At 47.8% G+C, this 12,675-nt stretch overlaps 2 long non-coding RNA genes across 6 annotated transcripts in view; one reads left to right on the top strand and one right to left on the bottom strand.

Annotated features, from left to right (window-relative positions):
- The window catches only part of LOC104002363 (uncharacterized), a 249,704-nt gene extending 241,824 nt beyond the window's left edge, over positions 1–7,880 (bottom strand). For all 5 annotated transcript variants that reach the window (XR_008539336.2, XR_008539330.1, XR_008539328.1 and 2 more), the window contains exons 1-3: positions 7,684–7,880; positions 5,919–5,977; positions 2,413–2,633 (exon numbers count right to left, since the gene is read on the bottom strand). This is a non-coding gene — a long non-coding RNA (uncharacterized LOC104002363). The remainder of the gene's footprint in view (positions 1–2,412; positions 2,634–5,918; positions 5,978–7,683) is intronic.
- Positions 7,881–7,958: 78 nt separating this feature from the next.
- LOC134808457 (uncharacterized) lies at positions 7,959–11,942 on the top strand. The gene is made up of 2 exons (XR_010151414.1): positions 7,959–8,801; positions 11,011–11,942. It is a non-coding gene; the product is annotated as an uncharacterized LOC134808457 (long non-coding RNA).
- The last annotated feature ends 733 nt before the right edge of the window (positions 11,943–12,675 follow it).

Here is a 12,675-nt window from a genome sequence, read left to right as displayed (position 1 = left end):
TTCTAAAAAATAAGGTTTATTTTAAAAAGAAATAAGTATGTAAAAACCTATATACCTGCCGGTGGTATACCTGGGGTGGGGGTGAGGGGCAGAAGGGTCCATCCCCCAGGGTCAGGCAATGAGTCTGTAGAGAAAGTAACAATAGTGATAAAACTGAGTAGAAGCCAGTCTGGGCCGGGCACAGTGGCTTACGCCTATAATCCCAGCACTTTGGAAGGCCGAGGTGGGTGGATCACCTGAGGTCAGGAGTTCGAGACCGGCCTGGTCAACATGGTAAAACCCCATCTCTACTAAAAATACAAAAATCACCCGGGCGTGGTGGCGGGCGCCTGTAATCCCAGCTACTTGGGAGGCTGAGGCAGGAGAATTGCTTGAATCTGGGAGGCGGAGGTTGCAGTGAGCTGAGATCGCGCCACTACACTCCAGCCTGGGTGACAGAGCAAGACTGTCTCAAGAAGAAAAAAAGAAGCTAGTCTGCTTCTCATCCTGACCATGCACTGGCAATTCTTAATGACATCAGTGATAAAGCACCCTTCCCAGCCCCAGCCCCAGCCCCAGTCCCCCACTGATGCAAAGCAAGCAAAACACATCCAGAGCCCTCCAATTGGCTGCTCCTAAGCCAGCCCGAAACCCAGGGACTAAGGAACTCAAGAAATGCCTGAGTACAGGAATCAGTGAAGAACAAGAGGCTTAAAGTTATGATCCCCTGAAGCTGACTCAGAGATGTCTAGGCAGGCCTGGGGCCCTGGAACAAAGTGTAAGATCCTTTCCTGGAGCAAGGCAGGTCTAAAATAGGGCCAGCCAGGAGTAATAGCTCAGGGAATCTCAGAGAGCCCTTATCTATCCTGTTGCAAGCATGGGCTCCCCCAAGGCTGGGGGCAAGGCTGAGCCTACGGGGTCATCTACAGATCCTACCTGGGGCCAAGAAAGCTGCTGGAGTGGGACCAGGCAGCCTGAGGCTGTGACCTCCTACCCTGGGCAGTTCTGCTCTCCCATGGCTGTGGGGCCCACACGCTGTCCCCGCTCTGGGGAGCAAGGCATGCAGGCACCAAACACGGAGTCAGGAAAGGAGAGGACTTAGCCAAGCCTACACATCAGGCCACCCTCGCAAAGCCCATTCTTCACTGTTCTCTCAACACCACCTTTTGAAAGCTTCTCTCACGTGAGCTCCGCCACCTCCATCCCTGCTGAGTGGCCAAGTCACCATGCTCCCCACGGAAAGACCCCAGGCCTCTGTCCGCTCTTGCCCAGTCTCTGACCCCTTTTGCTGAGTGTTTGATATGTTTCTGGGGTGAGGGCCATCCCATGACTTTCATATTCCACCAAGGACAGTGAGTACCAAACTGACGACCTTCATCCCACTGGACTGGGAGTCAAGAAGGCATACTCTGTTACCACTTAGCTATGTGGCCACAGCCACATCACCTGCCCTATGAGCTTCCTCTTCCACAAATGTAAAACCAAGAGGGCTGGATGCTCTCTGAGGTCCCTTCTAAATCTAGCATGCTGAGCTCCTCTGGGTATATCTATTGCCCATCCCCTCAGGTAGGGGATGCCAGCCCAGTGCACAGTCCAGAGGAGACACCATACAGAGCAGAACACAGAGGAAATGGTATTAGCTGTGTATCTCAGGCTGTCCCCAGGGCTGGAGAGACTCAAGAAGGCTTCTGGGCAGGCTGAGCAGAGAGAACACTGCAGAGGGGAGAGATGCCACGGGTCAGCTGGGTGAAGGCATTTGCTGGAACTGAGGGAGCGCTCAAGGGAAGTGAGGAGAGTCCTCTCCCCAAGAGCCTCCCCCACAGCCACTCATCCTGTCCCTCTGCTCTGGGTCCCACCCCCACCTCTAAGTCAAGCAAACCCAACTTGTTGAAAGCAAGCAAACAGCCACAGAGCAAGACGCACACACTTCTCACCCATTCCCAGCCAAGGGGAACGGGCTATAGTTTGTTGACAGAGAGAAAAGTAATCAATTTTTCATTACCCAGTGAAGGCAACAGAATGTCTCAGGATGTCAACAGTTTCCAGGCAACAAAGACAAACCAAATACACAGGCCCCTCACCTGAAAGCTGTTTCCTTTACAAGCATCAGCTTGGATGAGAGGAGGTAATGAGAGAGGCAGAGACAGGTGAAACCACTTGGCAGCCGCAGCGCATGAGTCAGACGCTGGGGCTCTGTGGTTGTCTGCAGTGACCCCATTAGCAGATCTCATCAGACTATGTACGACTCAAAGCAGAGCCTGCATTGGGGGAGGATTCAGGCACAAGATGTCGGAGCAAGACTGGAGAGAGTGGCTAATGTGGCTTATTCATTCATTTATTCAGCAAACATTTTTTAGGGCTCTTAGGCCCTGGGCTTAGGCCTGAGGCCCCAGTCTAGCTGAGGAGATGAGCGTGGAGACAGCGTCCCCTTACCTTAGGGATGAGAAGACTGACAACCACAGAGAGGAAGTGACTGTCCCAAGATCACAGAACCACACGGGGCACTTGGCAGCTGTGCCGCGGGTCTCCAGCATGCAGCAGGCCTATGCACATGGAAAGAGGCTCAGGAAGCGGCCGGCACAGACGTAGTCTCATCGAGAATTAACACAGGGAGCTTTCCAGAGACCTTTAGCAAAAGTGTTCAGATACTGAACCTAAAAAGTAAAAGGAGATCATTAGAATCTCTTATGGTGCCTATATTATTGTTATTTTTAACTCTCAAGGTGATTCTAACCAAAACAGAAAGGATGGCCCTTTCTGGAGCTCCTTCCCCAGCACAATGTCGGGCCTCAGAGCTCCCAGGATGTCTCCTTGTGTTTGCGTTAACGTTTCTCAGTGAATGTCAATGGAGACTCGAGAATAAGTCAACACAGGTCCTCACAATAAATGCCAAGGCTTGTTAGCAGAGTAAACCGTGTGCTTAGCCTGTCTTAAAAGAATCTTTGCTGAGTAAACACAAGAAAGGCTTTACCTGAGAGTCAACAGAGCAAGGAGCTAATGGGCCCCGCCGGGCTGGAAGGTGACTCCACTGGCACCTGCCGCAGGGCCCATCAGGGGCCCTGGGAGGGGAGTCGGGATTGGCCATGTGGGAGCTGGAGCATCCTCAAAAGCCCTTCATGGCAACGTGAGGACACCAGGGGCCAGAGAGGTCAGGGGGCTTGTCGAAGGCCACACAGCTTGTTGAAACAGAACTGAATCTCTCTTACCCAGCAGCCTCTGCTCGCCCAGGGAGCCCAGTCTCTTGGTGAGGAGGCAAAAACCCAGTCCACAGAAAGGAGGCCCTGGGAATCAATCCCATTTGCTCTGAAGTATGAAGAAACTGATGTCTTATCCTTCCCAGGGCAGTTTTGGTATTTAAAGAAGACTGCAGGGAAATGAAGCCCTAATGGTGGCATGTCTGAAATGACAGCAGAGGGAAAATATTTTGGGTCCAAATAGGGCTTCTAGCTTTTTCGGTCTCTGAATGTTCACACTGATTCAATATTATCCTTGGTGACAGTGGATAAAAAACAAGCCCTGTGGTGAAACCCCGTCTCTACTAAAACTACAAAAATTAGCCAGGTGTGGTGGTGCGCGCCTATAGTCCCAGCTACTCGGGAGGCTGAGGCAGGAGAATCGCTTGAACTCAGGAGGCGGAGGTTGTAGTGAGACGAGATCATGCCACTGCACTCCAGCCTGGGTGACAGAGAGACTCCATCTCCAAACGAACAAACAAACAAAAAACAAGCCTGAACTGCTTTCTGTCTTTTCACCACACCCCACAACTTCTTTGATGGCCTGATATGCATGAGGTTCTCATTTTCCCAAGTAAAGAAAAATTATGACCTGAAATCTTGGACCTATAAGCTTGTTAGTCTCAAAACCCAAGTACAACCACTAACTTAACATCTCATTTAACGTGCCACCAGAAAAAAACCTTCCAATATTCAATTTTTCATTTAATTTGTGAATTCCTTTCCTCTTTCTCAAAAGAATTTGAGTATAGATCAAAGTACAACTATGCAGTAAAGTCAATAAAAAAAGCTGCCAAAATTTTTATTTTAAAAATCAGTACCAAGAAAAGGAGGAGGAGGTAAACACCTTATCCATTTGGGTTAATTTAATTACTGAGATTGGGCACCTGGTCTGGTACTGAATTTCTCAGCAGCTGAAGCAGAGAAGAGAGAGTGTGAAGTCACAGAGCTCTCGTTATCACACAGGAGGATGCAGACTAATGCCCCAGAGGACACAAACTTTCTCCTGCCCCTAAATTTTACAAGAATTTTTCACATGAGACCTTATTTAGGAGACCATAACAACATAACAGCCTGCTCAAGTTTTCTGGCAAAAGCAGAAATGGTTTTCATGTGGCCTTTTCTTCCAACAACCTTTGAGGAAAACCAAGGGTGCACCAGATTGCACAGTGATTCAGTGACATCTTTCTTTGTTTTTAAACAAGAAATGAACTTGAGCATTTGCAGAGGCGAAGTGAAGTGTGCTAAGTAAATTACAAGGGAGGGAAGACCATATTAAAGTGCTCTTGGTTTCATCGTGGCTGGGTCATGGGAGGGCACACAAACATGCTTTCCTTACTAAGGTGTGGACTGACTCACTCATCCTTCGGCCAAGCAGCCAGGCAGCCCTGACTGTGGAACTCACACCCTAGCCTAGAAGCACTCTAGCGTGAAGGGGTCAACCCCAGTAGCCCTTCCCAGGATTGGCCACTATGGGGCAACACTGAGCCAGCATCTGGTAAACAAAAATTGCTTTTGTCAGCAAAGCCATCCAGCATGTATGAAATTCTACCAACCCAATAATTCCATTAATTCTGAAAATCCAATATTTGACCTTCTCCATAAAGGGTGTAAAAATAAAACAGCCTTTCTAATTGTAGAAACTGTTTCTTTGATTTCCTTTTTATTTTATTTATTTTATTTTTTGAGACAGTCTCTCTCTGTCATCCAGGATAGAGTGCAATGGCGCAATCTCGGTTCATTGCAACCTCCAGCTCCAGGGTTCAAACAATTCTCATGCCTCAGCCTCCTGAGTACCTGGGACTACAGGCACACGCCACCACACCCGGCTCATTTTTGTATTTTTAGTAGAGATGGGTTTTTGCCATGTTGGCCAGGCTGGTCTCCAACTCCTGGCCTCAAGTGATCCACCTTCCTCGGCCTCCCAAAGGAGTGAGTCACCGCGCCCAGCCACTTTTTAACTTTTTAGCCACCAATTCATATGAGATAGCAAAGAAACGCTCAACAGTTTTTGAACAGGAACTATGCTAATTGTTTTATATGTGCCATCTCACTTAATTCTAAAAGAACTCTATGAGGTAGGTGTCACCATGATCCCCACTATGCATATGATGGAACTGAGGCACAGAGAGGTTAAATAACTCACTCAAAGTCACACAGCCCTATTTAGCGGCAATGGGATTTGAGCCAGCCCAGGTAGTCTGATATCAGAGCATTTAACCCTGTGTCCCAGAAGACTTACATGATCTCGTAGCTGGAGGAAGCATCTAGTTCACTTCCTCCTGAAGCAACACTGTCTTCCATATCCCAGCCTCAGCCTAACACCTAGCAAAGCTTTTCCTTATTTTTCTTATTTTGACCTAAAACTGTCTCAAAACTGGTCAGAGTTCTTCCTTCTAGAACTACTTGGAAGTTGAGTCTCTCTTCCACATGAAACCCTCTCCAATTTTTAAAAAATCAAAACTAGTGTTTTTAATTTACAAAAGTAATGCATGTTCATGGTCTTTAAAAATTCAAGCAATATAGAAAGGATAAACTGGAAAGTAAAAACATTTCTTCCACCCCATCCAATCCCTGTCCTCAGAAGTAACCACTATAATTACTCTTGAATCCTCCCAGAAGTTTTTTAATACTATAAACATATGCACATTTTTTTTATTTTTTTACTCAAATAGGATCATGTTATGCATACTGGTGGCAACTTACCTTTTTTCACTTAACAAGGTGTCCTGGATGTCTTTCCATAGCGGCATTCCCATACATAGCTACATGAAAACATTAACATTTATTCAACCTGCTTATCATCCATACTTTTTTTTCTAATACAAGCAATACTTCAGTGAAATTGTACATAGCATAGGTTCCTACAAATGAAATTCCTGGATAGAGGGTAAGTGCACTTTTGAGAGAGAGGACCAAATTACCCTAAAAAAATTGTAGTAGTTCTGGCCGGGCTCGGTGGCTCACGCCTATAATCCCAGCACTTTGAGAAGCCGAGGCGGGCAGATCACGAGGTCAGGAGATCAAGACCATCCTGGCTAACACGGTGAAACCCTGTTTCTCCTAAAAATACAAAAAATTAGCCGGGCGTGGTGGCGGGCGCCTGTAGTCCCAGCTACTCGGGAGGCTGAGGCAGGAGAATGGCGTGAACCCGGGAGGCGGAGCTTGCAGTGAGTTGAGATCGCGCCGCTCCACTCCAGCCTAGGCGACAGAGCAAGACTCCATCTCAAAAACAAAACAAAACAAAACAAAAAACTGTAGTAGTTCAAACTCAGACAGGCTGAAGAAAACATTTAAAAATTAAAAAAAAAAAATTGGAACTTGTAGTGACGGCACAGTGGCTCACCACCTGTAATCCAGCTACTTGGAGACTGGGGCAGGAAGGTTGCTTGAGCCCCAAGGAGGTCGAGGCTGCAGTGAGCCTTGATCACACCACTGCACTCCAGCCTGGGTGACAAAGCAAGACCCTGTCTCAAAAAAAAAGGAAATTTAAAAAATTCAAAATCCCCACATTATTAACTGTGGTTTTCAGTCTTTAATAAAATAGTAGAATGAAACATTAAGGGGCTGGGTGTGGTGGCTCTCGTCTGTAATCCCAGCACTTTGGGAGGCCAAGGATGGAGGATCACTTAAGCCTAGGAGTTCAAGACCACCCTGGGCAACATGGTGAAACCCTATCTCTAGAAAAGACAAAAAAAAAAAAAAAAAAAAGTAGCCTGGCGTGGTGGCATGTGCCTGTGATCCCGGCTACTCGGGAGGATCGCTTGAGCCCCAGAGTTCAAGGTTGCAGTGAGCAGAGATCATGCCACTGCACTCCATCCTGGGCGACAGTGAGATCCTGTCTCAAAAAAAAAAGAAGAGAAGAAGAAAGAGAAAGAGGAGGAGGAGGGGAAAGGAGGGGTGGGGGAGGAGGAGGGAGAGGAGGAGTAAAGAAGAAAAGAAAGAAGAAAAACGTTATAGGAATTTACACCCAAATCAACCAACAGCCCATTTTCCCAGGTTTGTCAATATGGCTTTTTATCAAACTGTTAACTTTTCCTTCCACGTTTGAAGACAGCTCTTCATTCATATATTCATTTACACATTATTTCAAACCATATTGACTACGCGTCTTCTCCTCAGGCGCTGAGGAGCTGGGTTTGCTCTGATCCGGGAGTTTCCAGCCCTGACTGACTTATCCTCCCGCTCATCAGAAGAGCTTATGAAAATACAGATTCCCGGTGGCTGCCTCGAGGGGCTGGTTCAGTGGGCCTTGGAGGGGCCCGGCAAGCTGTTTAGTTGTTTGTTTCATTCATTTTTGTTTTTGTTTACCAGCTTCCCACGTGATTTAGCTATTTGATAAGAAGCCAAAGGTAGAGCAAATCTTCCCTCTCCTTTCTCTGGGTAAAATCGCCTTCTGGAAATGAAGGCGCTGGGAACGGCTAGAACCCACTACTGGGAAGTGAAGGAAGAGGGATCTGGTGCTCGAGACCTCTCCTGGTAACGCCGAAATCCACTGCTGCTCCCGAGTCCTCCAAGCAACAGCCCGGGCTCAGGATTCCCAACTATAAACGCGCCCCAGCCCATTCCTGCTGGCTAATGAAAGCGTTGGCCTCTCCGGACACACAGGCTTCGAAACAGATCAGCTGCCTTCAACCACTAATCAGCTCCTGACTTAAGACATTCCTCCGGGGGACGGAGGGTCAAGAGCATGCGCAGAAGCCAACTGTCCCGAAGGCGCCCCCAGCGGTAACAGGCCTCAGCGAAACTGGAAAGTTCGGCTTCCCTCGGCCACACTCGGCCTCCAGCCCCGCCTCTCGGCCCGCCTTTTCCTACCGGCGCTGCGTCGGTGGGCGCGCCGCGGGCTCTAAAAGCTCGACTGTCGGCCGGGCGCTGTGGCGCAAGCCTGTAATCCCAGCACTTTGGGAGGGCAAGGTGGGTGGATCAAAGTTCGCGACCAGCCTGACCAACATGGTGAAACTCCGTCTCTACTAAATTAGCCAGGCGTAGTGGCTCATGCCTATAATCCGAGCTACTTGGGAGGCTGAGACAGGAGACTCGCTTGTACCCGGGAGGCGGAGGTTGCAGTGAGCCAAGATTGCGCCATTGCACTCCAGCCTCGGCAACAAGAGCGAAACTCCGTCTCAAAAAAAAAAAAAAAAAAGCTCTATTGTGGGCCTGCGACCTTCACGCGCCAGCGCTGGAGAGGTGCCAGGCTCCCTGGGGCCGAGACCGGGGCAGAGGACGACACTTCGTCTGGCCGCCTAGCCTCGGCCTCTAAGCTTCCTGCATCTTCTTCATCGTAGGTGATGCTGGACGTGACAGAGGAGGTGACAGGTCACCCTGAGTGCGGGACTCCGTGTCCAGAAGGAAGTGGGCCTCCAGGTGCCACGCCTTTGCTTCTGCTGTGGCATCTGATGAGTTCCCTGTTCATCTCTCCAGGCATTCCCAGGGCAGTCAACCCTGATGCCCAGGGGCTAGGCTTGCAAGACCGCGCATTAGGTTCGCAGAGCCGGAGTGCAAGGCCAGACCTGGTACCAACAGCATCTCCGCCTTCGTCCTCATCTGGTTCCCGCCTCAAACCTGTACCTGTGCGGAGGAGCCTGGAAGGTGCGTGCTGTGAAAGTAAATGAATCAATGAGGCTTCTGGGGGATGGCGGGCGCGTGTTTGCCCCTATAGGGCTGCTACAATGGAAAGAGCATTTGCTAGTTGGATTCATGGGTTCCAGTTCTGGTTCCGTTCATCATTGCTGCTTAATAAGTTCCTCCTCCCATCTGGGTCCTAACTTCTTGTTTCTTTTTTGTTTTTTGTTTTTGTTTTTTTGAGACGGAGTTTCACTTTTGTTGCCCAGGCTGGAGTGCAATGGCGCGTTCTCAGCTCACCGCAACCTCCGCCTCCCTGGCTGAAGCAATTCTCCTGCCTCAGCCTCCCGAGTAGCTGGGACTACAGGCATGCGCCACTACGCCCGGCTAATTTTGTATTTTTAGTGGAGACGGGATTTCTCCATGTTGGCCAGGCTGGTCTCGAACTCCCGACCTCAGGTGATCTGCCCGCCTCAGCCTCCCAAAGTTCTGGGATTACAGGCGTGAGCCACTGCGCCTAGCCGGTTCTAACTTTTAACATGTAAAAGGAGAGTTGAACTCTGATAAATATATATTAAAGGCCAACAAGGAGCCCAGCATTAAATATTGGGGATACAGGTGAGCAAAACGGACAGCCCTGATCCCCAGAACATATGGTGTGGAGTAGGAGGCAGATAGTCAACAGTCACGTGGACGTAATTACACGTGTACTTTTTTTTTTTTTTTTTCTTTTTTTCAGACAGTCTAGCTCTGTCGCCAGGCTGGAGTGCAGTGGCGCGATCTCGGCCCACTGCAACCTCTGCCTCTCGGGTTTAAGCGATTCACCTGCCTCAGCCTCCCAAGTAGCTGGGACTACAGGCATGCGCTGTCACGCCCCACTAATTTTTGTATTTAGTAGAGATGGGGTTTCACCATGTTGGCCAGCCTGGTCTGGAACTCCTGACCTCAAGTGACCTGCCCACCTTGGCCTCCCAAAGTGGTCTCACTGTTGCCCAGACTGGAGTGCAGTAGCATGGTCATAGCAAGTGCAAAGGTCTGGAGCATGAAACACACACATTTCTTGAATTGGACATTATAAACACTCTCAAAAGCATACAAGTCAGAGGTGTGGAAGCTTCAGCAAGTTAAATTGAGAAGGCCTTGGAGAATTCTTTGAAAGCCCATAAAAGTATTTGAGCAATCCTATAAACATATGTGAAGACCTCTGACCCTGTTTTCTGATGGAAATGTCCAGATTATTGATCTGACCAGAACAGTCCAGGTTCCATGATGCATGCAGTGGTGTCTGTGATCTGACTTTGAGAGACATCTGGCTCTGTTTCAGAAGAACTAAAACTATAGTTCCAGCTACTTCGGAGGCTAAGGTAGGAAGTTGGCTTGAATCCAGGAGGTCGAGGCTGCAGTGAGCTGTGATCTCACCACTGCACTGATCTCACCACTGCACTCCAGCCTGGGCAACAAAGCAAAACCCTGTCTCAAAAAATAAAGTAAAATGAAAGAATTCAAAATAATTATGCAGCAAAATGTTTACTATATTTCTATAAATTCAAATAAAACATGCCAAATGCTTTGTCCCTCCCATAATTTCAATGAGTATGTACAGAAAATTCTTAGGGAACAATGTGAGCCAGGTAATTGTTGATCTGGTTGAGTAGCACTTTAGAGATAACTTTTATGTGTTCTCCCATTCAGGACTTTACCATGTCAGAAGAACTCAATTAGCCCTCTTAATATAAAGAAACTGGCCGGGCATGGTGGCTCACATTGGCCCAACAAAACCTTTGGGAGGCTGAAACAGGCAGATAACTTGAGCCCAGGAGTTCAAGATCGGCCTGGGCAACCTGGTGAAACCTCATCTCTACAAAAAATACAAAAAAATTAGCCGGGCATGGTGGCATGCACCTGTAATCTAAACTACTTGGGAGGCTGAGGTGGGAGGATTGCTTGAGCCTGGGAGATGGAGGTTGCAGTGAGCCGAAATTGTGCCACTGCACTCCAGCCTGGGTGACAGAGCAAGACTCTGTCTCAAAACAATTTTAAACGAAACAACGAACTTGCTCAGAGAGGTTGAGTACCTTCGTAAGTTCATACAGCTATGGCAGGGTAAAAGTTAGGCCTGGCACTTCAGTTGTCTCAACCCAGCATTTCTTCTACCGTGTCACGGAGTCCTCTCCACACACATACTTTTGTAAGATACAGTGACCAGCACTTAATGTTTTTCTCTGTCATTTTACAGGCCACTTCTCTCTCATCTTTGTAAGCAAGCCTGGATAATTCAACTTGAGATAAACATGGGCTGCTTTAAAGCTTTACAGCACTTGCATTTTTAGTTCTTCTGAAACAGAGCCAGATATCTCTCAAAGTCAGATCACAGACACCACTGCATGCATCATGGAACCTGGACTGTTCTGGTCAGATCAATAATCTGGACATTATAATTTTTTCATTTTTTTTGTAGAGACGGGGGTCTCACTTTGTTGCCCAGGCTGGTCTGGAACTCCTGGGCTCAAGTGATCAGCCTGCCTGGGCCTCCCAAAGTGCTGGGATTACAGGCTTGAGCCACTGCACCTAATTCTTTCATTTTAATTAGAGTGTTTATCTCTTCCAAAAGGTGGTTTTAAAATTTCACATGTGGTTCTCTCCTTATTTTCAGTTGAGAAGAAGCAAAAAAAAAAAAAAAAAAAATTAGAAAGTAAAACGATTGGCAGGAGCTTTGGATATTTTTACTTATCCCATTGTGCAACACATTCAGTGACAATACAGGTTTATGAAGTTGTTCAGATGGTTTGTCTATGAGCATGTCTGTTCCTACAGTTCTCCAGAACATGAGAGCCCTTCATGCCTAATCTTGGCTTCCTGCTGATAGACTTTTAAAGGGGTGTGAGTTGGCCAGCCATGGACCTGGGTACGCTTCCAGTGGCCACAGGAGATGTGAACACAATGCTGAGAACAATAGAAATGTAAGCAAAGTACCATGTATGCTTGGTGAACAATCAGAAGTATGAAATAGGAGAAACCAAACCTGCCTGATTGATAAGAATGGGGGGCCGGGTGCAGCAGCTCATGCTTGTAATCCCAGCACTTTGGGAGGCTGAGGCAGGCGGATCATGAGGTCAGGAGTTCAAGACCAGCCTGACCAATATGGTGAAACCCTGTCTCTACTGAAAATACAAAAATTAAGTGAAGTGTTAGTATTCCCTCCTCTGACACTTGTTCACTCAGCACAAAGAATTCCTACTGTTACCTCTCCAGAACCCTACGGTCATTACAGTTGAGGAAGCTGATGCAGGTGGGAGAAAGGACCAGAAGCATGGACCATGCTGTTAACAGGGACAGAGTGGGTTTTAATCTGGTTCACCCATTCACTTACTAGTTTGTAACCTGAGAGCTTCCACTTCCCCATCCCCAACATGGGGTCATACTGTCATGGGACTGTTGTGAAGAATGACATGCCACACAGATGAGCAGTCCTAGCTAATGTTAGCTGTTAATGGGTGAAGGAAAAGCAGGCACTTACCATGTGGATATAGGCTATCCCTTATCTTTGTCTTGTGACACCATCCTCACTAGTTCACAATTGCCCTTTAGTACAGGCTAAGCATCCCTTATCCGAAATGCTTGGAACCATTTGTGTTTCAGATTTCTACTTTTTTCCAGACTTTGGAATATTTATATATACTTAAGGTTTTTATGCATACTTTATGATCTTAGATAATTTTAGACAGGGTCCCGCTCTGTCACCCAGTCTTGAGTGTAATGGTACAAACACGGCTCACTGAAGCCACAGGTGCATGCCACCACACTGCACTAATTTAAAACAAAATTTCTTGTAGAGGCGGGGATAGGTTTAAGCGATCCTCCTGCCTCAGCCTCCCAAAGTGCAGGAATCGCAGGCATGAAC

This window comes from Pan troglodytes, chromosome 16, assembly GCF_028858775.2.
Source record: "Pan troglodytes isolate AG18354 chromosome 16, NHGRI_mPanTro3-v2.0_pri, whole genome shotgun sequence".
Lineage (NCBI taxonomy): Eukaryota > Metazoa > Chordata > Mammalia > Primates > Hominidae > Pan > Pan troglodytes.
Note: the sequence above shows the minus strand (reverse complement) of the source record. Positions and strands in the feature narration are given on the sequence as shown.